The sequence below is a fragment of the Canis lupus genome, chromosome 17 (assembly GCF_048164855.1).
Source record: "Canis lupus baileyi chromosome 17, mCanLup2.hap1, whole genome shotgun sequence".
Taxonomy (NCBI): domain Eukaryota; kingdom Metazoa; phylum Chordata; class Mammalia; order Carnivora; family Canidae; genus Canis; species Canis lupus.
The window spans coordinates 26,624,101-26,638,616 of NC_132854.1; the positions used below are offsets into that span (position 1 = coordinate 26,624,101).

General features: G+C 33.0%; 1 long non-coding RNA gene across 2 annotated transcripts in view; it reads right to left on the bottom strand.

The window, feature by feature from the left end:
• LOC140607970 (uncharacterized) overlaps positions 1-14,516 on the bottom strand; it is a 353,114-nt gene that overhangs the window by 264,158 nt on the left and 74,440 nt on the right. The window contains exons 2-5 of one of the 2 annotated variants that reach the window (XR_012009914.1): positions 8,013-8,470; positions 7,699-7,814; positions 6,470-6,569; positions 5,761-6,048 (exon numbers count right to left, since the gene is read on the bottom strand). This is a non-coding gene — a long non-coding RNA (uncharacterized lncRNA). The remainder of the gene's footprint in view (positions 1-5,760; positions 6,049-6,469; positions 6,570-7,698; positions 7,815-8,012; positions 8,471-14,516) is intronic. The other variant, XR_012009913.1, reaches the window with a different exon arrangement.

The window sequence follows — 14,516 nt, forward strand, 5'->3', positions numbered from 1 at the left end:
GATCTGTATTAAATTACTACTGCTGCTATATAAAAATTCTCACATATTTGGTATTTTAAGTAACACAAATTTCTTATTGTAGATTTTTGGAGGCAGAAGTCCAAGTTGGGTTTCATTACACTATATTTAATTTATCCTCAGGCCTTTTTACTTCTGGAAGCTCTGAGATCTGTTTCTTTGCCTCTCAAGCTTCTAAAAGTTGCCTGAATTCCTTGACCTGTGACTCCATATTTCTCTGACCTCTGCTTCTGTGGTCACCTCTCTGTACCTGTTATCACACTACTTTCCCTTTGTGCGTCATTTGACAAAACATACTCTCACTCTGATCCTGATGCTTCCTTTTTAAAAGGACTGTTAGGATTGCCTTAGGCTCACCAGAGTAACACAGGATAATTTCCTCATCTCAGAAATTCTTAACTTAGTCCCATCTGTAAGGGCTCTTTTATCTTTTAATGTACCATACTCACAGGGTCTAGGGATTAAGGTAGGGACATATTTTGGGGCTGTATTTCAGTCTACTATACTACATGCTCACTGAAGACTTATATTAACTTGGAGGATTAAAATAGCTCTTTTGTGGGTAGGCTGGTGGCCTAAAATTTATCATCAAATTTTTCTCTGTGTATAATATGTGAGTAATTTCTGGTTAAATTCATGAAAATTTCAGATGGTGAAAAACAAGTATAATGGCTCTAGTGAGTAGATTAAGAGTAAATAGTTTTTTATATTTGAATATTCATTGATATAAGTAAAATGTGCATACAAGTTAGCATCACAGGTCTGAAAAATCACTTAGATATATCAAAATTTATTTACAAATCATCATCTTGAACATCATCTTAAAGATATACAAGTTATAGGAGTCTAAACAGATAAGATATGTAGCATTCAAATTTTATGACTGCTTAGAAAATATGTTTATATAATTTAGTATTCAAGCAAAAGTTCTTAGAGTTAAATGAAAAAATGTGTTCTTAGACCCAAGAAAATAAAAAATCTAACCAATTAGTCCATCTTCATGGTTACCTTAGTCTTCTCTGGTTGCACAGAGAATTAGGTAATGTAATTTAGCATATCTTTTCTTTTTCAAATTGTGAAGCCCATAGAATGGTTATTATCTCAAAAACTATTTGTCTATTAGCCAATGTAGGGAGGAGACTTATTCTGAATGCCCACTGCTATCATAAATAGCCTTAATTTATTGAAATGGCCATTGTTTCCCACATGGGTGGCTCAGAGGTTGAGCATCTGCCCTTGGCTCAGGGTGTGATCCTGGGGTCAGGATCGAGTCCCACAGTGGGCTCCTTGCTGAGAGCCTGCTTCTCCCTCTCTCTGTGTCTCTGCTTCTCTCTGTGTCTATCATGAATAAATAAAATCTTTTTTTTTTTTTTAAAGAATGCAGTAATGTTAATTAACTTGGGTGACAGATAGGCAATTTCAGTCAATTCTCTTGGTAAGAAACTACCTCTAGACAACCAAACTCTGGAAACAAAAAACATTATATTCACATTTTTATATTAAAATGTATAGATAAGTACTTGGCATTTATGTTGAGAAGTAATATATGTATCTGATATTCTGTATATTTAAAATGATTTAATTTAAATTAATGAAATAATCCTTCATTTTGACTGATTGCAGGTGTTTTTGTTGACACACTGAATTCAATTGCTATTTTAAAATCAGTTGTATTGGGCAGCCCAGATGGCTCAGTGGTTTAGTGCCGCCTCAGCCCAGGGCGTGATCCTGGAGACCTGGGATCAAGTCCTATGTTGGGCTCCCTGCATAGGGCCTGCTTCTCCTTCTGCCTGTGTCTCTGTGTGTCTTTCATGAATAAATAAAAATCTTTAAAAAATCAGTTTCATTTTGTATTATTACTATTATATAATAATAGTTATATAATAATGCTATGTTTGAAAACTTATTGTAACTAATAGTTGGAATATAAAAAGAACTAAATAGTGTTTTGATGAATTAAAGTACTCATTTCTTTGTTTTTGGTAAAGTTATTTGCTTAAATATAACTGAACCTCACAGTAAATATATTTGTTGAGCTGTACCCTTTGCCTTGTAGTTCACAGCTAGGAACAATGTTCCCAGCAACTTATTCCTATAATATTCCCATAATAGAAAATGTAAAGTTGAGTTAGATAAGCACTGATTATTGTTTCAAATAGGTTCAACACATTTTTGGGGAACTATTAACAAAGATTCATGAGATTATATAAAAATATATAGTTATCATAAAGCCCATACACAGCAAATATATTTCAGAAGTTCATTCTTTATATATGTTTATACTTTTGTTATCAAATGTATACATTCACTAAGTGGAATTCTCTTGAATTACTGTAATGTATATTGTTTGAACTAATACAAAATTAGGTAATGAGCTACATAATATAGGTATTTTATTTCTTATATTTTTTATCAAAGATTGAACTTCATCAATATTTTCTCAGATGGAGAATCTTTAGCAATACTGTAACTATTATAAAATATTTAAGGTTAAAAATGATGATAATGCTCATTGTCATCATAGCAATACAAAAGAGCAAGCATACAAAATAACAATTATTTCCCAGATAACTCTATTCCAATTTTCTGTGAACATAATAAAAGAAAACTTTTAACTTTTTCTTTCCAATACTGAAACAATATCCAATAATCTTCCTGCAAATATTTTGGCTGATTTCATTACAATGCTAGTACTGATTTTATTTATAAGCAGTACAATATAACAGCACTGATATCAGTAACTCATGATATATAATGCTTATCTATGATGTTCCAAGCACTGTCTTCAGTGCTGAATATTCAGGTCTGAACATATCTTAAACAGTATTCCTTAGAGACAATATTCAAATAAGAGGGGGTGGGGGAGGGAGTAATAGTAGATAAATAGTGGACAAGAAAATGATGCAGGAGAATAAAATAGAATCATGTGAGAATATTTAACTAAGTGACCACTTTAGGATGCAGAAGATGCCTTTGTTGAGTTCATAGGTCTCTTAGTGATCAGAAGGAGGTTGCCAAGACAATTATCTGGATTAAGAGGGATCTAAGAAAAAAGAAGATACAACACAGTGCATTTACAAAAGGAATGATCTTTATGAAGCCAAGAAAAAAGGAGAAGGTAAGAAGGGTACAGTATAGTAAGTCAAAAAGTAGTAACGTATATGGCAATGATGTAGGCCAATATGAAAAAAAAATTTCCTTGAAGGTATAATTGGAAGTCATTAAACTATTTTAACTAAGTAAGGGATATTAACTACTATTTTTTTTTCATGCTTTGTCTGGATTGGTTAAAGTGTTGGAGAACAAAAAGGGAATTCAGCACAATCCAGAATTTTTGGTTTAAGCAGTCTTTTTTTTTTTTTTTTTAATTCATGAGAGACACACACAAAGAGAGAGGCAGAGACATAGGCAGAAGGAGAAGCAGGCTCTATGCAGGGAGCCTGATATGGGACTCGATCCTAGGACTCCAGGATCATGCTCTGGGCCAAAGGCAAGTGCTCAACCACTGAGCCACCCAGGTGTCCCTTAAGCAATCATTTTGTGTATTGGTGATGTTTGCTGCAATGGAAACCAATAATGAAGAATCATTTGGGATAGGAAAAAATAATTCACATCTCATATTAGTTTGAGATAACATCCAGGGGGAGATATTAAGAAATCCAATATATATATATATATATATATATATATATATATATATATATATATATCTGATATTTTAGCATACAAAACCCTCAAATCTAATAGCTAACCCAAATAAACATTTAATTATTCATCACATTATATGAAATTTACAGGATGTCTTGGTCTTTGCTGTGGTAGGCTGGCCCAGCTGGTCTCAGGAGGGCTCTGCTGGGCAACACTTCTAATTCTTTCTGGATTCCCAGTTGAAGGAACATTCACTATATGGGAAATGATTTTTTTCTTGCAAATAACAAAATTTCAAAGGGAGGATGGACATAAACAAACTGTATAAATACATATAAAGTCTCTGTTCAAAAATGGCTCTTTTGCTTATCTTTCATTTTTCATAACAACTCACATAGCAAGTCCAAAGTCAGTGAAATGAAGAAATATAATCTTACTACTAAAAATAATGGCAAGACTGAACAGAGAATGCTAAATGTCATAAAATTTAACATATTGAGAGACATCATATTTCCCTTTATCATTGAGACATAAGATATTTATTTATTGAATACAGTAAGATTCAGCCACTTTAGGTGCATTTTTTTCTTCTCCAAATGACAGAAATATAGGAAAAGTTGCTATCTGAAAATTTTTTAATCAATTATTAATTCATAATTGCCACATTCATGACACTTTCACTGGCTCAGAAATTTTACCATTAGAGAATCCCTGATACAATCCAGCGGTACTACCTCACATGAAAATCTGCACATATTTCATACAATGGTTAAATTTTCTGTTAAACTCTGCTTAAGAAACATAAACACAAGACATTATGAATCTGTAGAATAATTTTAAAGATTTGGCAACTAGTAGCCTGGAAAACACAGATCTACTCCTTATAATGCATTCTTAGTGAATACTGCTCCCTCTGTGATTCATTCTACTCTTCTACTGGAGACTAATCTTCTTTCCAACTGACACATATGTTCCATTCATATATTTATGCCATCATATCAGAATTGGGCTCTGGGGCTATTCTGATTCCTGAGCGTATCTATCTACATTCTGACCCATTACAAGTTCATCCAGTCTTTTTGAAATTTGTGTCAAGCTTAATGTTCAGTGCTGGGGATGCAATGGTAGGTAAGTGATGGAGATGTGACTCAGAATTGTACTGATATAATAGAGTTTACAGTTTAACAGTACCAAGACACCCAAACCCTAAGCACTATTCTAGAGGAAAGGAATGAAACTTTACAAAAGGTTTATTGTTAATCACTAAAATAATCTAGCTTTAAAAAATACATACACAGTACTAACATTATGGTTTAGTTATGCATTTCAATCCATTCTAGAATAATTTTAGATTCTCTCTTTCTCTCCCTCTACAGATGACTGATAGATACACAGACAGAAGATGTAGGTAGACAAATCTTAGGAAATAAGCAATCTGTGCTAAGTAGAAGGAGATCTTTTCTTCAATTTTGAGTTCTTCACCTCTTCTAGAAAGAAAGAAGAAAGAAAAAGAAAGAAAGAAAGAAAGAAAGAAAGAAAGAAAGAAAGAAAGAAAGAAGAAAGAAAAAGAAAGAAAGAAAGAAAGAAAGAAAGAAAGAAAGAAAGAAGAAAGAAAGAAAGAAAAAAGTTTTAAAGCAACACATGAAAAATGAAACTTTTTTAGATTTTGTTTATTTATTCATGAGAGACACACACACAGAGAGAAGCAGAGACATAGGCAGAGAGAGAAGCAAACTCCATGCAGGGAGCCCAATATGGGACTTGATCCTGGGACTTTGGGATCACGCCCTGAGCCAAAGGCAGATGCTTAATCGTTTAGCCACCCAAGCATCAAAAAAGAAACAAATTTTAAAATCTTGAAATTATACATAAGTTCTCAGTATAATTTCCTATTATTTTCCCATAACTTCCAAAAGTTTCCTACTGCTGCTGTAACAAATACCACAAAAGTAATGGCTTAAAACAACAGAGATGCATTATTTTACTATTCTGGACTTCAGAAATTCAAAATGAGTATCAGTGGGCTAAATATGATAGAACCACTATCTTGCTCTAAAAGCTTAAAGGGAGGATTTTTTTCCTTACTATTTTTACCTTCCAGAGGCCACATAATTTCCTTGGTTTGTGGTCACTTCCTCCTTGAAAGCAATAATGAGCAGGCAAGTCACTCTCGCATGGCACCATTCTTTCACTGGATATCCTGTTTTCCTCCTTTGTGATCACATGATGGAGCTTTGTAATCCAGGACAAGTTGTCTTATTAAGATTCTTAATTAAATATGTAAAATCTTTTTGCCATATAAAATAATATATTTGCAGGTTCCATGATTCAGGATATGGACATCTTGAACAGGGGTATTAGTCAGCCTACTACATTTGTCTTCTAAAAAAATATCAGGAAACAAATATTCAAAACATTTTATTCAAATGTAGCTGAAAAACACAATCAGAAATATACTACCAGAGGCACAATCCAAGAAAGACTTGCTAAGCTAGGCTTCATTAAAATTAAACATTTTTGCTCTGTGAAAGACATTATCAAGAGAATGAAAACATAAGCCACAGCCTGGGAGAAAGTATTTGCAAAAAACACTGTCTGATAAAGGACTGTTAATCATAATATACAAAGAACTAAAAACATTCAACAGTAAAAAATCTAACAACCCAATTAAAAAATGCATGGAAACTTTAAGAGACATCTAGCCAGAGAAGATATACAGATAGCAGATAAACATGTGAAAAGATGTTTCATATTACATGTCATCAGTGAAATGTTAATTAAGTAGTGAGAAAGCCATACATACCTATTGTACTGACCCAAATCCAGAACACTGACAATAAATGCTCATGAGTGAAGCAGCAAGAAGTCCCATTTATTGCTGAAAAATGGCAGGCATAGCTACCCTAGAAAGATAGGTTGGCAGTTTTTTATAAAGTTAAATATAGTATTATTATACCATTCATCATTCTTGTTCCTTGCTTTTTACCCAGATTAGTTGAGAATGTATGCACATAAAAACCTGCATATAGATGTGTGCAACAGCTTTATTCATAATTCCCAAAGCTTAGAAGCAACCAAGATGTCTTTTAGTAAGTGGATGGATAAATAAACATCCAGACAACGGAAAATAGTCAACACTAAACAGAAATAACCTATCAAGCCAAGAAAAGACAAGGAAGACCTTTAAATGAATATTATTAAGACAAGCCAACCTGCAAAGTCTACATTCTGTATGATTCCAGATATATGGCATTCAAGAAAAGGCAAAACTATGGAGACAGTAAAAAAAAAAAAAAAAAAAAAAAAGAAAAGAAAAAAAGAAAGAAAAAGAAAGTCAGTAGTTGCCAGGGATTAGGGAGGAGAGTGGAATGGATAGTTGTAAAACACAGAATTTTTAGGACACTAAAATAACTTTGTAAGTTACAATAATGGTAGATACATGTCATTATACATTTGCCCCAAATCACAAAATTTACAACACCAAGAATGAATCCTAGGATAAACCATGAACCCTGGGTGACTATGATGAGTTAATGTTGGTTAATATTTATTAAAATTTTTTTGATGAGTTATGTTGATAGGGGAAGGCTATATATGTGTGTGGGCAATGGTATATAAGAAATCTCAGTATTTTCCACTCCATTTCATTGTGAACCTAAAACTGCTTTAAAAAATAAGTTATACTAAAAAATACTTTTTAAAACCCAAGTAAATTCAATTTGACTTATTAAGGTTGTATCCAGTACAACTCCATAAATATTTTGAGTATTGCATTATACCAGATATCATTATAAATATTAATAATTTCAAGTATTAATGTTAGGAATGACACAATTCTTTCAGACACACTGTTTGTAAAGAGTATTCTTAGCTTGTTTATTCCAAGATAGTTTCTAATTCCTACTCATGATACTAATCCAGTTATATAACGCTGAGATTATTTCATTTCCTTTCTTCTGACCATGTTATTACTACTTCTATACAGCAAATTCTATTATCTTTTCATCAAAATCTAGATTAAATATACTCTACCTTGTGATGTCTTGCAGTCATTCTAGCTATACTAAGTTGCTTCTCCTGTGATTTCACAAATCACTTGTCACGTTTATTTATTGATTTAAATAATGTTTCCCATTGATGGAGGACTCCTGAAAGCAGAAAACATATCATACTTATCTTTTTAATGCCTGTAACTTACATAGAGGGTAGCAAGAATAAAATATGCTCAATAAATTTTTATGATTTAAGTGAATGATTAAAGAGATGATTAAATCATTGAAATGATAATTGAGAAAAAAGACATATATTTCAAGTTGATTTTTTAAAATAATGTTTTTAACTATGACCTTCACTCTTCCTCCCCTTTTGTTCATTTCTCTGGCTTTTAATATTAAGGCCAGTCACAGCAGGAATTTTACATTGGTACTTTAGTCTTTCCAGGTGATCATAAATGTAGTAGCTTTGTGGAAAAGCAGTTGGTTCTGTATTTCTGGGAGTCACTCTGAGTGTCTTCTACCCAGGGGTTTATTATGCTAAAAGTCTTGAAGAGTCATTTTCATGTCAACTATTATACCCTGCAGTTTTTTGCAGTAAGTGACTCTGGGCTGATCCTCTTTGTTCTCTAAGTATCATCAATTTTAAAAGAATCCATTATAACTAGATGGCATTCATGTTATTTAAATATCTGCTGACAGTCAAAGAACTATTTCTGTTCCATCATGCCATTTTTGTTCATTCAATGCTTGCTGAAATTTCTCTGAGATTACTTGGGAAATGTAATTTAAAATTTTCATCTTAGTCTTTGCTAGAGTTAAGAAATAAAAGAAATGCAAAAGATATAAATTAAACAGTCAAGTTGTAATTTCAGAACAAGATTACAATATTAAACATGTAACTGTGAGCTTAATATATGTTCATTAGGATATAACTAAATAATGGGATTTTCTCACTACCAATAAAGCCTCTTCTTTTTACTCCATTCTGGCATCCCTGTTATCTCCATATCTAGTTGACCCCTGATATTAAGAATCATACAGTTGTCAAATAAAAAAGTGAGTTTCCTGTATCTTTTCATGATTGATAATAAAGTCTTACTTTTAAAAAAGCCAGAGACAAAAGTGTGTAAGAACTTGTTTAGATGGTTTGTGTTGGATTTAAATAGATAGTGATGTCATTAAGACAACAAACTTAGGAAGAGCTGGTCTTTAGGAAGAGTTTCTTTCACACTTGGGCATACATGTGTATATACACACATATATAGTCAAGAAATAGAGTTATTTGTTCTTAACCTCCCTAGAGGGAGGTTTTTGTTTGTTTGTTTGTTTGTTTGTTTTGAGAGGGAGAGAGAGGTGGGGGAGGGGCAGAAGTAAAAGGAAAGAATCTTGAGCAGGTTCCCTACACAGCTGACTCAGGGCTCTACCTCACAACTCTGAGATCATGACCTGAGCCAAAATCAACACTTGACCAACTGGGCCACGCTGGCACTCCTAGAATTCTTATTTTAATCCAGCCAGGCTATTTACGTTACTCAAACGTTACTCAAATAAATAGGAAGAATACATAATTATGCAGGGGCCAGGGCACTTTTACATCCCACTACCAAATTCCTCTACCAAACAATTTCTTGTAATATTAATTCATCACTCTTTGATTTCAATGTCCAAAATGTTGAACTGCAAGACAAATATATGACTCAAGAAGTTTCTTTGTAATTTACTTAAATGCAGAATGTCTTTTTTTGTTTTGGCTGGGAAATTTGGATAATACAACTCCTCACAGGACCACTTCACCATATAACTTCAGGGAGCATACTTCCTTTGAGGTCAAGTTAGCATAAACACAGACTGTACCCTTTTCAGTCTGGCAATATTGTTGACACACTGTCCACATGAAAATCAAGGGAATCCTTTGGGAGAATCCTCGTTCATATGACAGGGTTGGATACATGCAAACTTTTAAGTGACTCCAAAAAATTATGTAGTCATCAGGATTTGTCTATATATTAATGTTTCTGAATTCCAGACTCATAATGAAGATTCTTAAACCTTCATTTCTTTAATGTTCTAACCTAAAAAATCAGAAAACATTAAGCCTGTGAATTATTACCATAAGATACTGGCTTTGTTTAGCCCTAACACATTTCTGAAAAGAGATGGAAAAATATTGTGATAAACACCCACCTGGTGGGATTCTTTTGTGATGCTCCTTTATATGACTTAAATTTGGAGAATAGTTCTGTTACTTTACTCCTTTCCTGAGTGTTATTAGTTATTTTTAAATGCTTATATTTTCAGAAAATCTTCATTTTAAAATGTTTAAAATTAGTACTGGTCAGCATCACCCACTCTAAATTATTATTTTGATTGAGATCATATTTAACTTATAGAATGAGGGATGCGTGGGTGGCTCAGCAGTTGGATGGCTGCCTTAGGCTCAGGTTGTTATCCTGGGATCTGAGATCAAGTCCCGCATCAGGCTCCTATGAAGAGAGCCCCTCTGTGAAGAGGCTCCCTCTGCCTATGTTTCTGCCTCTTTCTCTCTGTGTCTCTCATGAATAAACAAACAAATCTTAAAAAAAATTTCACAGAATGATTTACAAATAACTGACATGAAGTCATCCTATCTATTGACATCATATGGCATTCTATTATCAAATGTTTCTGTCCGTGACTCAACAGTATTTAAGGTCAATGTGCTAATTTTTTATGTTTATTTAAAAAAATGTATAAACCATTATTAGGTATATCTCTTAATTAAGTTAAGATATTTTATTGCTATTGAAAACAGGATCTCTATTTTAATGACTATAATTTGTATATAGGTATGTTCTTAATTTTCATGATTACTTTAAAAATGGCTTTTTAAAATAGATGAAAGTATTTTTCATTTATTTCTCTTTGGTTTTCTAAGTATATAATTACACCATCAAGAAATTATTCGGGCAGCCTAGGTGGCTAAGCAGTTTAGCGTGGCCTTCCATCCAGGGCATGATCCTGGAGACCTGGGATTGAGTCCCATGTTGGACTCCCTTCATGGAGCCTGCTTCTCTCTCTGCCTGTGTCTCTGCCTCTCTCTCTATGTGTCTCTCATGAATAAATAAATAAAATCTTTAAAAAAGAAAAATAAATTATTCAACTTTTACCTTTAAATTTTAAATTTACTAAAACTTTGAAAGTATTTTTCTAATATATATTATTACATAAGATTTCCTATAATAAAATGTTTTTTCCAAATAGCAATTTCATTTTACTTATTATTTCTGAGTTATTTTCCCCATTTTTAAGTGATATTTATCCTACTGCTCTAAAATTTTTTATACTTCACATCACCAAATGCACTTTGGAAAGTTTCCATTGTTTTTGATTCTCAGTATTTCTAGCTTGATCTGTATAAAATAAGTACTTAAGCACTTCCAAAATTTTGGGGGAAAGATTGTCCAATTCTACTTTTGCTGCACTCCTGCCTTACTGTGTTCACCACCAGAGTAAATTTATCTGATAATGGAGATTAAAATATGCATGTGCATGTTTCACACCTGCTTGCTTCCCTCTTAGTTAAATACTTAACTATCCTTTCCATAGATCACAATAAAGATGAATTAAGAAGTCTCTTGTGGGACGACTGGGTGGCTCTGTAGTTGAGCATATGCCTTTGGCTCAGGGTGTGATCCAAGAGTTCCAGGATGGAGTCCCACATCCGGCTCCCTGCATGGAGCCTGCTTCCCCCTCTGCCTGTGTCTCTGCCTCTGTGTGTGTGTGTGTCTCTCATGAATGAATGAATGAATGAATGAATAAATAAATAAATACAATCTTAAAAAAAAAAAGAAAAGTCTCTTGTATTGGGGTCAGCAATTTCCCTTGCAATAGGCTGGTTAGGAGTCATTAGTCCTGTAAAACAAAGGATTTCAAAATCTAGACATGAGGAAAATAGTTGAAAGCTTGATATAAACTACATATCTGAGCTGTGCTTCCTACCATCAGATATACCAGATATACCATCAAAACCCGAATTAGATTCTTATCTAATACCCACATTTATTTCCCATGGATTGGAAGGGATAGAAGGATTGCTTCTCTACTACTAAACGGCTGATGTGGAAAAAAGAAAAGATAAACATGTAGGGAAATATTTTTAGATAAATATGGTTCAACTATATGATAAACAGCACTTTCATGTGAAAGTACATACACTTTTAGGAGGGTATTTTAAGTGTCATTGTACAGATGGAAAGAGAATTTATATTTGTCCCTTGCTTGATTCAAATAAACACTAGCAAATGCACACTAAAAAATATCCAGTAGGAGTCATGACTTATAACTGCTTTCCTGTGTTATCTATGAAAGGCAAATTGTGGCATTTAGCCTGAAATAATGTTTGAACTATGTACTGATTGTCACATGAGATGTATTTTTTCACATGTGTTTGTGATTTTTTTAAATGGGTCAACAATATGTATATATCAAGGAAACTGGGCTTTTTCAGATAGATAAACACAGCAGTAAAAATGGGTAAACCATGGATGGTTTCCTCTGTTTCAAAGATATACAGAGAATGTTTTAGCTATTGCTCCATCAACCAATATGCGTCATGACATTTAAGTGGAGAAGTATTACTCTTGCATTTTATTTTCTTGATTCACAGTAAGATAATTAAGTTAAAGACTTTTGAAAGACTGGCAACATGGAGAAAGACAGATGTGTTGGTGTGATAGACCCAGGATCCAATGAAAAAGATTCGTATACATTTCCATCAGCTGAGATGGAGACATAATGAATAATTGACTGAGATCATGACTAAGTGATAGTCAACGAGTTGCCATCTTATCCTCAAATATGATAGATACATGCAAGTGAGAAATCCAAAATGCTTGCTATAAACTCATTTTGCAATTACCATAAAAACTTGGAACATGGCCTGTATATATTTTGGTAGACTTTAATAATAATAATTAATGTTATTGCTCTAATTGCTATATTTGTTGTCAGGAGTTGTTATTTTTTTAATTACGTTGAAAGCTAAGAAAATATGAACATAACCATTTGAATCAGACTACATTACTTCATCATTTTTAGAGTACTCTCCTTTTCTTTTTTTTTTTTTAGATTACCCTCAATTTTACAATTAACATTTCTTCCTTTAGCCATCCTATTGGAGATATATCTTCTACTTGTAGAGATAAATATGTATCCATCAATATAGTATAAAGAAAAGCATATATTTTTTTTATACAGAATAACTTTTAAAGAGGAAGAGATAGAGTTCAGTTGCTGAACTAGTTTCTGAGGGCAAAGATAACACAGTATGACAAAGTGGATAGCTTAAAGCAACAAAAATATTGTCTTCACAGTTCTAGAGTCTAGAAGCCTAAAATCAAGTATTATCAGGGCCAAGTATCCTCTAAAATCTCTATGGGAAAATCTTCCCTTGACTCTCCTAGCTTTTGGTAGCCCCAGACATTCCTTAGCTAAAGCAGTATAAATTCCACCCCTACCGCTGTCTTCAAATGGCTGCCTTCTTTTTGTCTTTTGTCTATGTCCCAATTTATCTTTTCTTATAAGAACCAGTAATATTACATTAAGGGCTCACCCTTCTCCAATATGGCATATCTTAACTATATTGACCCCCATGTTCAAAAATAGTCACATTCTGACAAACGAGGGACTTGGGATTCAATATACCTTTTGAAGGAGAACAATTATGCTAAAATGGATATGTCTTGAAGAAAAGAGAGAAAAATGAGAGGGAAATGCATTTTTTAAAGAAAATTCCCTAAACTCTAAATGAAAATTTGAATTACAAACCTTTTCTTTTTATAAAGATTTTAAAAATACTAATTGTAAAAGGTCAAACTACTTCCATATATCTTACAAAAGCTAAAATATTTTGATGTAGAAAGGATCATCTTTAAGAGCTATTTAGTCATGCCAGTACCAGACAATGCACTGTAGTTGGAAAAATCTATGAATATTCCTGATTTATAGGCATCATGCTGAAATCTACACATGCACCTCACATCTAACATCTTGGTTTAGAATTTATTTAATGTCATAAATTATCTAAACTTTTGTAGATTATATTAAACAAAAGTTACTTGTGCCATCTACGTTTAGAGTGTAGCAGAATGGGCTCTGTCCAATAACACAGAGGAATTCTAGGGAAAGCAAATCTGAGAGATCTGCAGCAGCCCTGAAAAGCAATGACCATATGAAGCAGTGGAATGTGGTAGCTAGTTTTTTTTAATGTTTGTGCAACTAGATCCTTATTCTCCTTTTTCAACTAGCATTACTAGCCATCTCCTCTAGGAAATAAAGTGGATGAATGATGAAAGCCTGGATGATGGTAATCCATCCTATTTCCTTGGCAATACAGAGAAGTCCAAGCAGTAAACTAATGTGACATGGCCAAATCTTAAAATGAATGCTCTCCTAATAGTAGAAGTAAAATTGTGAACATCAGTCATGTCACAGCTTGAGTGTTAGTAGATGTGAAGCTGCTAATTTGGAAAGATTTATTTTGACTTTCTCTCATTTACAACTCAAAACATTTTGAAACTCCTTTTTTAACTTTCTTTAGATCTTTTAATATTAGTTTAAATCATAATCATAAAGTTATATTTTCTCAAAGTAAAGCCATTTAGACCTCTTGAATTAATCTAGTATCATGAATGAGCTAAATTTGATGCCTGAATTACCAAACTAGACAATAGAAATGTGATGATAAAATAAAACTTTTTTTAGGACCTAAAGCATTTTTACAGGCAACTTCTCTAACCTACAAAGTATGTAGCTTGGGATAATATTACAAAAAGGGCACTGCATGCCCTTTATGAATAAGCAGTTTCAAGACATCAG